Consider the following 13286-nt stretch of genomic DNA (forward strand, 5'->3'; position numbering starts at 1 on the left):
TCACCCAGTACTATTGTTGCTGAAACACAAGCTGTCATGACCCTACAAACACACTGTGATATAATCCCAGATACCAGAATTCAGTCGGAGTTATCTGAAATTCACATACAAGGAAGCACGCTTCGGTTTTAAGAGTTTTTTCATTGTTCTTCCATTGTGTGCAATAATCCAGGCTACTTACGTATTAAATCCCACTAAGGCTGTTGACTCGACCATCATTAACATCAGTATTTTGAGTGTCTTTGTATCGAGTTGAATAATTCCCTATATTAATTGTACGTTGTCTGTTATAAATTAAGTTATAAGTTGTAAATTAAGACGTACAGATGCCCCCCATCCCCATGCAGGTACTCTAGGTTCGGGTTTCTGCAATAGGCTATGTGTCACATTCATTTGACGTCGCTGGAGCAGAACGTGGTTGACGTGTGATACGTGTCTCCGCGTGCTGAATGGAAATTCCATACGAGTTCCCATGCATTTTCCTCGCAGCCGCCAGCTGTGACACATCTTCCCATCCCTAAATCTAGCCTCACACCCCCGACCGGCCGATACGTGTTTTTAAACCTTTAAAATATCGTTTTGCTTACTCATTGGCCAAGAAATAAGCCAATCGGTGTATTGTGCAAATGTGTAATTGATACCAGTTTTTATATTTGATCTTTCTCCAAGCGATTGTAACTGGACCTCCATAAATGGAAAGGGCGTCTCGCTAACTGAGCTATCTGAGCAAATAAAGGAGCTCGTGGGATTCATGGAATAACACACCATAGCGGCTGGATCCCAGGCATTCCCTAATGAGCTGCTATCGGAACCAACAGCGTGTCATCAGTTGAAGTAGAGAAACCAAACTCCCTAGAAATAGCAACTTGATGTCGGTACAAGAGAAAAGCCAAGTGTTGGTCATATTTGTTTTTTTCCCTCAGGAGCAAAACCGAGTGATAATAGGCTATTACGTGTATTTAATTATATAAGTCAATCATGCATTATTTTTCCATTTGATATCAATCGCGGTGAGATGATTTCCTGGTAGGTTTTCAATGGGTGGCATCCAGAGCAGGTCTCATTCAGCGCGCGCAGCGTGTTGTACGTCCCGTCCTTCTGGAGGCAGAAGCCAGTTAATTACATTTGTACAATTATAGATATGACGCGTTCAAGAAATTGATCCTCTGCAGGCTTGGATCGAAAGATCAAGAATATAATTAGGCTAAATATGGCATTATAATGATGGTTATTACTTTATTCCAGTGTTCCCGGAAATAATCATACATGTTATGAGCTACAGATTTCATTACTTTCTTCTAAATTAATAGACGAATAAATGAATAAAACAAACACTGTAATGTGACTTGCGCCATTGTGTGCATTTCGGGTGTGTGAATTTGGGATAAAGATCAGCATGCAAACTAGAAACGACAAAAAAAGATGAAAAATGAATCGAAGTAGTTCAGTAGGACACAGCCCTGACTCAGCTGTGATGAGAGATACGCTTCGAAAGCGTGCCGCTCGAATCCCTTTTATTGTTATTTTTATTTGGGTTTTGCTGTCTTTCTAAAAAGCGGGAAACGGGCGCCACCTCGTGTCTGCGTTTTAGAAGCGCAGGGTTTAAAAGTTCAGCAGCAGCGACGAGACGCGGCCGCCGCAGCGGCCAATCAGATCGTTGGCACAAAACTTTGTAAACAACAGATCTACACGTTGCTCGGAAAAGACGCGTTTTAACGGGATTGTATAAATGCACTTGAGACGCCCGGTGGGACGGTCCTCCGCTTTCAAGGTTTGCACTATTTTTCATTATTTACAACTTTATATGCGCTGGGTAAACGACGATTAATAACACTGGCGGTCCGATACTCGTTGCTGCTTGTGCTGAATCTAAGAGCAAGTAGGATGTTGTTAGACATCCGGGACGGTCAAGAAAGAGAAAGGGTACGGTTAGTGTCAAATATTTTACAGCACAGGGACATGCGATTTTATCGATTAGTCCGTCGTTGATGACATATATCGTGGTTCCTGCCGCCTTACGCGATCCAGATCAGCGACAAGGAACCGTTTAGTGTAACGAACCAGCGACATTGTTGCGCAACAATTCCGCATTGGTGTAACGTATTATATTCCGAAAATGACTATGGAAATCTGTCATATTATGAAAAATCTTGAATACGGAGTTATAGAAACTTTTTCGTTGGTCTTTCACCACCCACTTCAACTAAAATACATTAAAAAATGAAAACATGTAGCCTACTGTATAGTTTTATATAACACATGAAACTCATAACGTAGTCGACAGTGATTCGTCTCTACGCTTGTTATTAATGCTAATATTAGGCTACTTAATGAATGGTTTACTTGTATTCAAGTATTAACGCTGGTAATCTATATTTATGTCTGAATATGGGAGTAACTAACGTTACTACAGTGTGTTTGGTCGTGAAATTATATTTCCTTAGCCTGTGTCGTTATAAGTGTTTACTGTAACTAATGTAAGGCTTTTTTTTTATTGTCTTGTAAATCTCATGTTAGGGCTATACTGTGTTTTGTCTCGTTATTTTGTTACGTGATGTAGGTCATTACAGATATTTCCTGTCATAAGTACGGACTGTGATTCAGGCTTAAATGATGAGTACGTGAGTCGCATTGCGGTTACTTTTATGGAAAACGACTACTTCCAAAAGCTAGTAAACCAGGGGATGAAAGCTTCCAAATGAAAACAGTGCGGTTGAGGTGATTCACAAGTGACTATATTAGTACCAAAACGCATGCAGTTCAAGAAATGGTTTTGTATGTTGGTAAACATTAAGTCTATTTGTCAGTTTATTCTGAATCACTTCTTTTGGGAAAAGTGACAGTGCTGGTCTGTTCCAGTGACTCATACGGTGCTGTGACTAGGCATCCCTGTTTTGGGATGTTTGATGATTGTTGCTCTCGTGATGAGAAACCATCAGTGTTTCACAGACCAGAGGGGTGTTCCCCGAAGCAGGATTTCTTGTCTAGCCAGACAACTTGACGAATTTAAGGTAATCTAGACTGAAGCTTCCTCTTAAGGGGCTTTCCTATCAATTTTTTAACAGAAAAGTCTCAGCGTAATTCCATCAACAAAACCAATTTCACAGCACAGTTACCAAGATAACCAAATATGGGTGTCATCAATCGGTTCTGGTGAGCCAGTTATTTCCATCTGCAAGCTTTCTTTTGTTATCCACCGGCATCTTCATGGAGAACAAGCAGACACACACCAGTCAGGTGTGACCTTCACAGAAAAAGGTAAATAGAGAGCTTGTCCGACAAGCCGCCTGCAAAATGGAGAATGAGGTGAGCTCTTCAGGAATGAAGAGAGGGATCGTCACCTGATCAGCAGGCAAATTAATTTCCTGTCAGTTAACTGTTTTCAGGAGACAATCCTGTGATATAAAGGACCACTAAGAGGTCTCTGTTTTTAACCAACATCTTAAAAGATGGTGTTTCCTTTAATCCTGCATGGACTGTTTGGCTTTATTTTAGAGGCAATTAAATGGAAGAGCATACTGTTCAATTAAGCCATTTACAGGCAGTTTGTTAATTGCGCCAAAAGCCGTATGTCTTGTGATGATGTTAAATAAAACTTTTTAATTCTCAGAAAGCATTCTGTTGGTTAATAGATTCATATCAACATATGTTTCTCAGAAACCGCTTGGTATTTTCCAGCATATCTCAGAATTCAGGTAACATGAGCAAACATTCTGAGAAAATCTTTTGTAAAATGGCTTTGTTGTTGTTTACAGTTGAAAGCAGACACAGTGCACTGCGTGGTCAAGGCACTTGGCGTTTTCAGGTAAAGCTTAGCAGTATTCTGCATTATCAGAGTTTGTTTTAACTTTTAAAATGTCATTCATTCAGAATAGAATAGTCACTTTTATCGTCATTCAGAAATACACCGGTTAGTGCACAAGAGAACGAAATTTTGTTGCATTTTATGCTCACCATCGGCCTGGCAGAGTGTGTGTAAATATATATACAGTATATATTAACCGCAGTATAGCAGCAAAAGAAAACCAGTGTACATCACCGTATCAGTTTAGTGCAAGACATATAGTGCATAAAGTTCTTGAAAAAGTGACATGTGCATGGATGGAGAGAGGTGGAGTGTGGGGAGGGGGGTTGGGGGGCTGTCATGAGTTCAGGAGTCTAATGGCTTGAGGAATGAAACTGTTTCAGACATAAGAAAGAGAAGCTCAGCAGACTCAAAATAATTTTTCTTCATCGAGTTAGAGAATTATTCTAATGTCGGAAAGTCTTGTCTTGGCGGGGGGGGGTGGGCTAGGAGTTGGGTTCCCGAACAGGAAGTGACACGCCATCACAAGCTGTTTACAGGCAACTCTTTGCGGCTAAATCGAACTTCAACAGAAGCTGCCCGACGTCATGACTTCCGGCAGCAGGTGTCAGAAAGGAACAGTTACTCAAAAAAAAAAACAAACACCACAAAACAGAGTAGCTGCCATGACAATAGCCTTCATGTCTGCCGTATGAAGAGATTTAAATCACCTGACCTGTTTCTCATGATGAATTCTGGGTACTACTGCTATATTCTAATGGTCACCAGTCGCTCTGTCTTTCATTCTGGCATTTACTCTGTGCTACTTGTTCTTCGTTCGACCTTCTTTTGTTTTTGATCGTGGTAACTCATTTACCAGACTTATGTAAAGGCTGATTCTCCAACCCCTCCCGGCTGTGTTGGTACCAGTTATAGGCAGTCGGGAAATCCACCATTCAGTGTAAGTCCCGTCTTAAAATTATTGGTAATCGCTTTATCACATTTACAAATCTGGATCCCCAACTTGCTAGGTTTTTCATACTAGCTTCAGGGCCTATCTGCTAAATGTAGGAACACCCTTATCTTAATTTTTAATTAATTTCTTACATAAAATGTGCAGAGGTGGGGGGGGGGGGGGCTTTCACGCCTGCAGGTGGACGGGATGGATCATTTGTGTGCTATGGCTTCACGAATAACAATCACTCACTGTTTTTTATCGTGAGATTGGCTGAGTTTATTCACAAAAAAATCCAGGTCACTGCCCTAATTCCTAAAACTGTCTGGATAGTTTTTGACACTATTCTTGCCTGTTAATAAGACGTACAGAGTTAGATTGCATAAGAGAATGCTACATTTAATTTGGTAATAAAGTGTACAAAATCGTTGAAGAATATGTTGACTCCTGAAAAGGATGTAAAATTGTTTAACTACGTTGCTTGTAAGCGACATTTGTGCATGAGAAAATTTACAAGTTTTGATGAACCCTAGTTTTGCCGGTGCGATTAATATCAAGAGGAACTGCTGCCATCTGGTGGACACAGACATATTTGCAAGTAAAACATAAACTAAGCACAATACATCGGATGGGCTGCAATATGTAATAATTAGATTTAATGTGTTATTGCATGGCAATAGAAACAAAACAGGTTCCATCAGCTACGCTGACGTATCTAACCCATCTCTTTAGTCTGTCTATAGCTAGAGCAGGTTTGCATGCCTGCCGATAACTGCATGCACTTCTCAAAGTATTGTTTTTTTGTCGGATAAACCGCTGATTATAGTAATGCATGCCTTGTGTTTCAGACAAAAATATGAACAGATGCAATCTGAACGTGTATTAAAGGAAACATTAATAAGGGACGTATTACACTGCATGATAGCTGAGCCAAACGAGCGCCTAATGTGTGCTGTTGCCACTATTTGGTCCTAAAGTTAATGAAAATAACACTAATAACAGAGGGGGACGTATTATTCGCTAACTAAATTAACGGCACAATTATAATATTTCAGAATTTTATAGTACCATAACATATGCGCTGCATTACAGCAGAATTTGTACTTACACTTGGGTTCCGCTATAAGTTCAACGACCGAAAAAGATTGGGGGCAGGTAGTGATTCAAACGTAGGGACACGGGAGACGCCAACCGAACCGAACATGTCTCTAAAATGCAGATAAGTACTAGGAAACACCAACTATACCTTACATATTGCTGAAAGCACTTTCAGTCTTATGGTGCGTTCGATTATTTCTCTCCAAGTCGGAACTCGGATGAAAACGTCACGATACGTCACGAAAAACATCACTTCCCGTCGGAAACACGCCCCTTTTATGACGTTGAAGTCGGATAAGATTTTGTTGCCCGAGTTGCCCTTGTGACGTAATTTCAACATGGCGACTTGGTTTGTTTGTAGTTTATGGTGCGTTCGTTTTTCTCTCGGAACTCGGAAATTCCGAGTTGAGTGACATCACGTCCGACAATCTCCCGTTCGAGCTACCCACATCTCGGAACAAACATGGCTGCCTCCATGAACACGTTGCTGTGTATTGTTGCTTTATATTTTAGCAGATTTGGTGTTTTACAAATGAAGAAAATGGAGAAATTTAGATTTTTCCGAGAGACAAACAAGAAACACGAACTAGTCAAACCACATTAAAAGCTTTCTAAAATATTTTAGTACATTCATAGCGATATTCTTTTTTCGAACAGTAAATAAACTACAAACAAACCAAGTCGCCATGTTGAAATTACGTCACAAGGGCAACTCGGGCAACAAAATCTTATCCGACTTCAACGTCATAAAAGGGGCGTGTTTCCGACGGGAAGTGATGTTTTTCGTGACGTATCGTGACGTTTTCATCCGAGTTCCGACTTGGAGAGAAATAATCGAACGCACCATAATTTACTGTTCGAAAAAAGAATATCGCTATGAATGTACTAAAATATTTTAGAAAGCTTTTAATGTGGTTTGACTAGTTCGTGTTTCTTGTTTGTCTCTCGGAAAAATCTAAATTTCTCCATTTTCTTCATTTGTAAAACACCAAATCTGCTAAAATATAAAGCAACAATACACAGCAACGTGTTCATGGAGGCAGCCATGTTTGTTCCGAGATGTGGGTAGCTCGAACGGGAGATTGTCGGACGTGATGTCACTCAACTCGGAATTTCCGAGTTCCGAGAGAAAAACGAACGCACCATGAAATCCCCCTCAAAATGACGGCACGCTTTCCGTTTGCGCAGCTTCCCAGGAAATTAATAAGATCTCGTTAATCCAAGATTCTCGTTAGCACGCACTGCCCTCTGGTGGCTGGAAGGAGTCATAACAAAGCCTAAACAACATAGAAAGACGGTTAGCGATGCGTTACAACTTTTAGCCTGAAAATGCACAAATAGCGTATTTTTGAGCGTTCTGGCGCATTTTATGATTATTCTTAATGTTGAAGTCTTTATTTAAAAATCAGTTGACCAAGCTGAAATCTCTCTTCACACTAAAGCTCGCCAATATATTTTGCATTTGTGAAAACTACTTATTAGTGTTGTAGTTCTCGAGACCGGTCTTGGTCTCGAGACCAATTTTTTGTGGTCTCGGTCTTGTCTTGGTCTCGACTCTATTTTGTCTCGGTCTTGTCTTGGTCTCGGACATAGCGGTCTCGATGGGATGGGGAAAAAAAGAGAAAACTGCACATCCTCACAGAACAGTATCATTACTTATTACGCGCCTCAATTCAAATGCAACCAGTCAGATGCATCCATTTCAAAAACGTTACATTTTATACATTTTCTCCACGGACACTGCCAGTGCTTCACAGTCCACAAACATCATACACGTATCATACATCGGCAAAAAAATGTCCGAAAATGTCCGCGAAGTCTATAGCATAGTTATAATTCAAATAAATTAGGTATTTTACATTGATTAGAAAGCATGGTCTTGGAGGTGCAAGTCAATCTGGAGGCTCATTCTCTTCAATTCAAAGCAAAGGATCATTACATAGCTGTATTCATAGCTTACCCGAGGCCTCTGTCCCTGGTATAAGAGACTTAATATGAACATCTTTCTGGTACATCCCATCTCTTTCCCTTTACGAGGTCTGATAAAATGGTTATAGGAGAGGATTGCTGAGAATATTATTTTCCATCAGGTCTCGTAACTATGACAAATCTGGGAGATTTTAAATGAGAGACATATGGACATACGGACAATATAATTGAAAAGATAACATGAATTTGATTTAACGAGTAATGACACTTTACAGCAATGCCTTTTTTCTCTACAGTTGATCTGGGTAATGTGATGTCGATTCTAGCCCTAGTCTGTTTTCGGTCTTGGTCTTGGTCTTGGTCTCGACCAGTCTTGGTCTTGGTCTCGCCTTAGTGTGTCTTGGTCTTGGTCTTGGACTTGGTCTTGGTCTTGGTACCCTCAAGTCTCGGCAGTGTCTTGGTCTTGATACCCTCCGGTCTCGGCAATGTCTTGGTCTCGGTTTAGGCGGTCTTGACTACAACACTACTACTTATTCACAAAGATTTGGGACATTGGTATAAATATATAAATATAATTACAGGTGGGGGTAGCATGGTCGTGCAGTGGTTAGCACTGTTGCCTCACACCTCTGGGACCTGGGTTCGAGTCTCCGCTTTACACACATGTGTGTGGAGTTTACATGTTGTCGTCGTGGGGTGTACTCCGGTTTCCCTCCACAGTCCAAAGACATGCTGAGGCTAATTGGGGTTGCTAAATTGCCCTTAGGTGTGCATGTGTGAGTGAATGGTGTGTGAGTGTGCCCTGCGATGGGCTGGCCCCCCATTATAAACAAAGGTTGCGTCTTCATTGAAGTTGATATTTTATTTCATTCCACAAGGTGGCAGCAAAGACATATTTCATGGCGCTAAAACAGGGGTGCCCAATCTTACCCGCAAAGGGTCGGTGTGTATGCGGGTTTTTGGGATAACCTGTAGGTCAACTGTTCAAACCCAGGTGTGAGGACTCTTCAGCCAATCAGTCCTCTAATTAGTAATCTAATTAGGGAGTTGCAGCAAAAACCCACATACACAGCGGCCCTTTGTGGATAAGATTGGCCACCCCTGCACTAAAGGAACCCGCAGTACGAGTAGGACAGGCTGGATAATATAACTGGATTACCCAGTTAGTTTGGAGGTGGGAGCCAAATTATAAAAATGATGCCAATTGAAACGGCACACCTTTTTTCTTTAAGATGCTTAAAACAGCATAACTCGCCTCAGAGAATGTGGGGAAACATCTGGCAGTTTCAGCTTGAGTACATGTAAGGTTTTGGGCAGCTAATTATAATGGCTAATAATGGCAGAGCAGGACAAATAAGAATATGTGACATATTATAGAACAGAGCTTCTCACAGTCTACATTAATCTGCAAGTTTATCCAGACCCAGCTGATGATGCACCTTATGATCAATATGCTTAACATAAAGTACGAGAATACAATGTTGAACCACCAAATTTCTCACACACACACACACACACACACACACACACACACACACACAACTCGTCACAATCGCGCCCCCCATAATCAGCAAATGTTAAAAAGTTTCTCCTGTATATTGATATTGAAGGTATCGTTAATTCATTAAAGTTTACGAAATGCTGTTTTGTGATTGAAAATTGACCTAAACTTCTGACTAGGAACAAAAATTTGAGCTATGGTCAAAATGTCTGAGAGCCACTATTATAGAGGCTCAAATAATGCCCATAAAGTGATCCGAATTTATTTTTATTTAAATTAGGTGAGCAGAGCCAGTCATAGGGTCAGTAACAATCAGCCGTATGACCGGATCCAGCCCAGGGCCACTAAGAGGCTGGCCCTATAGTGCCAAACCACAGAGAAGCTCTTCTTGGTTGCTTGACCATCAGCAGACACATACTTAGATACACAACCACATGGCGTGGGCTGCTTTACAGATACCAGTTCACCCAGTGTGCGTTTGTACTGCTGGAGGATCAGGATGGGAATCAAACTCAGAACCCGAGACGTCCGAGGTCTTACTGCTAGGCAGCATACAGTCCACAGGTAGGAATTTTCTGTAACTGCTTATCCTATTGAGGGTCACGGGGGGTTCAGAGCCCATCCTGATGGCTACGGGCACAAGCCAGGGGACAATCCAGGATGGGACGCAAACCCATCGCAGGGCACACTCACACACCATTCACTCACACAGGTACACCTATGGACAAAATGGTAACTCCAGATAACCTCAGCATGTTTTTGGACCATGGATTAAAACCAGAGTGTCTGGAGGAATCCCCACGATGACACGGGGAGAACATGCAGACTCAATTCAGGAGTGCTGGCACAGAAACTCGAACCCTGGTCCGAGAGGCGCGAGGCGGCAGTGCTAACCACTGCACCTTGTGCCACCCCTGAAGCCAAAAGCCAAAATGAAAGTACAGCAAAATAAATGCACACTCCGCGTAACAGAGAGAGCACAGTGTTCAAAAGAAAAATGACAGTCCCAGGTAAACAGCTTCCATGGCTGATGGTTTGGAGATTAGTTCCGATTCAGGCATTATGGAGAGAGGAAAACTGCAAAAGGCAGACATCATCTTATTCTGCAGTGATTCATGGTAATGACACATCGTGAATAAACATTAGCAGCATCTGCTGCTGCATTGCCGCTCACTGGAACGTTAGATGTCACCTGAACTCACATTCCAGTGAAGAGGCGTGGCGGCTTTATTTGCACATTTCATACAAAATTCCAGTGAATCGATGCCTTTTTCTTACTTGAAAAGCATCACTTAGTCCCTTAAGTGTGTGATGATTGATGGGAATCTGTTTGCGCTGCTACCAGAAAACAGTCAGATCGAGAATTCAAGGCCGACGCTGAGGAACGTCCTGTCCATCCTAATCTTTCCAGAGAAAATTGGTAGCCTGAGATGAAAGAGGCAGATGGGAGAAACCCCCCCCCCCCCAGCACCTAGAGAGGTTCACACATGGGATTATCGCACTTTAACATTTTCCTGGAGTCTGTTGGGGGTGCACTGGTTGGAGCCTGGAACCAGTGGGGGTGCGACTTACCAGCAGGGCTCTTCCGCATGTGCCGGCAAACCACGTCCGGTAAATAAAGGAAAAAGTCGCACAAGATCCGAAACAACCATATTACTCCCATTCTACTCCCTGTGTGCGTGTGTGTGTGTGTGTGTGTGTGTGTGTGTAAGCTGGGATCTTCAGCTCACTCTCCTCTGTCCCGTGCTGCCAGTGCTCTGCACTTCACCCCAGTTTCAACCAAATGGGTCGTAAATCCAGCGGGCGGCAGCGAGAGGACGCCGGTTCCCTGGGACGTCCGTCAGCCAGCTCAAAGGCCACCATTGTGCAGCGGGTCCTTCGCAAGGAAGTCTCGTGTTGAATGTTTTCCCTTCCCTAACGACCGAGAGACGGCAGTTAAACTGGACCAGAGACGTCAAGCGTTCCCAGCTGAGCCCTGCACCGTAAACTGAGTTGGAAAGATAAAGATGCCCCCCCCCCCCAGCCACTCTGAGGCTGGTTGAAACGTGGTTCTGATGGAGTCTGGATGTGCAGGTGAGCTCACACACCACGCTCAAAAGAGATGGCGTGATCCGGGGATCTCCTCTGAAGTCCTCCGCTGGACCAGGCGTGATGGCCTTCTATGTTTTCCCAGCAGATCCACACAGAGGAGACCCCCCCCCTCAAACAAACACACACATATGTATTCCTATCTTTATAGGGACTCTCCATTCATTCCTATGGGAAAAACCCTAATCCCAACAATGACAATCATAACCCCGACCCAGCCCTAACCTTAACCATTCTCTCTATTCTGTTCGTCCTTCGTGGTCGAAGATGACCATGGCTCCAAATCAAATGGAAGAATGGTGGCTGTGGGTCCGAAGGTGGCTGATGAGGCCAAATGACGTTAGCCATTTTTAGTTTTCTGATTGCAACCGCAGATTTTATTGAAATTCAGTTTCCCCAAGTGGGGACTGAAAAAATGTCCCCACAAGGTCAAAATAACAGGTTTTTATCACATTGTGGGGACATTTGGTCATCACAATGTAATACAGTATAAACCTAATCCACGCACACACACACAGAGACACTCGCATGCATACACACACACACATGCACGCACACAGACACATAGACACACCTGGATGTTATCAGTGCCCCATCGGTGGCTCAGCAACTTCCAAGGAACATGGGACTGTGAAAGAACCTAAAAAACAAGTCTGTGGAGACATTTGCATGCAAAGCATAACCTGCAGAGCTGCAGTGAGGTTTTTTTTTTTAGGGGGGGGGGGGGGCGGGCAGAATCTTTTACTCCACTAATAGGAGATCGTAATAAGTTAACATTTTTTAGTCTCTTAGCTGATGCATTATTTAAAGAGGAATAGCCGTTTCATAGCCATTTGTACTATACAGGAATGCTCCTGGTAAAGTTCCCTATTTGAAGGCTGTAAAGCAGGGCCTCTGTAGACGAGCAGAGTCCATGTTTTTACCTCTGTCTTCCCCGAATAGGCGGCTGAATTCTGCCCAACTGGCCATCATGTTTTTTTCTCTGTCATTTCAGTAATTCTGGAGGCTTACTCTACTTTTCCAATGGAGATGATAGCTAGGTCCAAAATGCACGTATTCTGGCAGAAGATGTCATATCATGCAGCCCTAATATATTTATGTATATATGTAGAATATATAGGATCAGAGAGCATACATCAAACACCTATGTGTGCATTTAGTTGAATCTCCTGTGATCTGTTAAGTTGGTCATTAGCAGCTAGAAAAGTGGCAGTTTGGTTGCTGTAATTGACGCATACGATCTTTGACACGGCCGGGCTTGAGCGTGTGAAAAATGCACCCATTGTCCATCCGTTTGGGTATTTGGGTTCCTGAGGCACGGGTCACCCTGCCCCCAGAATGGAGAGTGTTTTAACTTGTCAGAAGACGGGAGGTATTTAGCGATGCTTCATGCTTGTGCCTATCTTTGCCCCGTCTGTGCTGGTTCCCATGGAAATGTGTGTGTGTGTGTGTGTGGGGGGGGGGGGGGGTGCTTCCCTTTGTCTGGTGTTTACTGGGATTACATCACCATATCAAGGACACACCAGAGGAATGCAGTTGGCAGATACAGGGGAGAAGGCTTTGCATCGACCGCATGCTTCGGCTATCCAACGTCTGTCCATCTATGACTGACATAACAAAGAGGAGACTTAAAGGGGCAGCCATGAGCGATTGGGCCGCGGTGGGTTCATGTTCTCCCATTTCCTCTCTAAAGGCTGCTGACCTCAGCTCCACAATGAAGAATGAAATAATTTAGTGTCTGGCTGGTGAAGAGGTAGAGCGCCCCCTGTAGTAGGGGTAAATGCCAGCCCAATGACAAGCCTTGGGGCACTGGTGTTTGAGTGTCTGTGTCTTCTCGGTAATCCCCAGAAGACTGACAGGCACTTCTCCACCTACTAATCATGTCCTTCTTAGTATGTAGCTGATGATTGATGGCTTCCGAGCTTCTTGTG

At 43.0% G+C, this 13286-nt stretch overlaps 1 protein-coding gene across 2 annotated transcripts in view; it reads left to right on the top strand.

Moving 5' to 3' along the window:
• Nucleotides 1-1641: 1641 nt before the first annotated feature.
• LOC111857566 (G1/S-specific cyclin-D2) overlaps nt 1642-13286 on the top strand; it is a 115164-nt gene continuing 103519 nt past the window's right edge. Inside the window, exons 1-2 of one of the 2 annotated variants that reach the window (XM_023838582.2) lie at nt 1649-1771; nt 3756-3805. The gene's annotated coding sequence lies outside the window, so the exon portion shown is untranslated. Of the gene's footprint in view, nt 1772-3755; nt 3806-13286 lie in introns of both variants that reach the window. The other variant, XM_023838574.2, reaches the window with a different exon arrangement.

Source organism: Paramormyrops kingsleyae, chromosome 3, assembly GCF_048594095.1.
Source record: "Paramormyrops kingsleyae isolate MSU_618 chromosome 3, PKINGS_0.4, whole genome shotgun sequence".
Taxonomy (NCBI): Eukaryota; Metazoa; Chordata; class Actinopteri; order Osteoglossiformes; family Mormyridae; genus Paramormyrops; species Paramormyrops kingsleyae.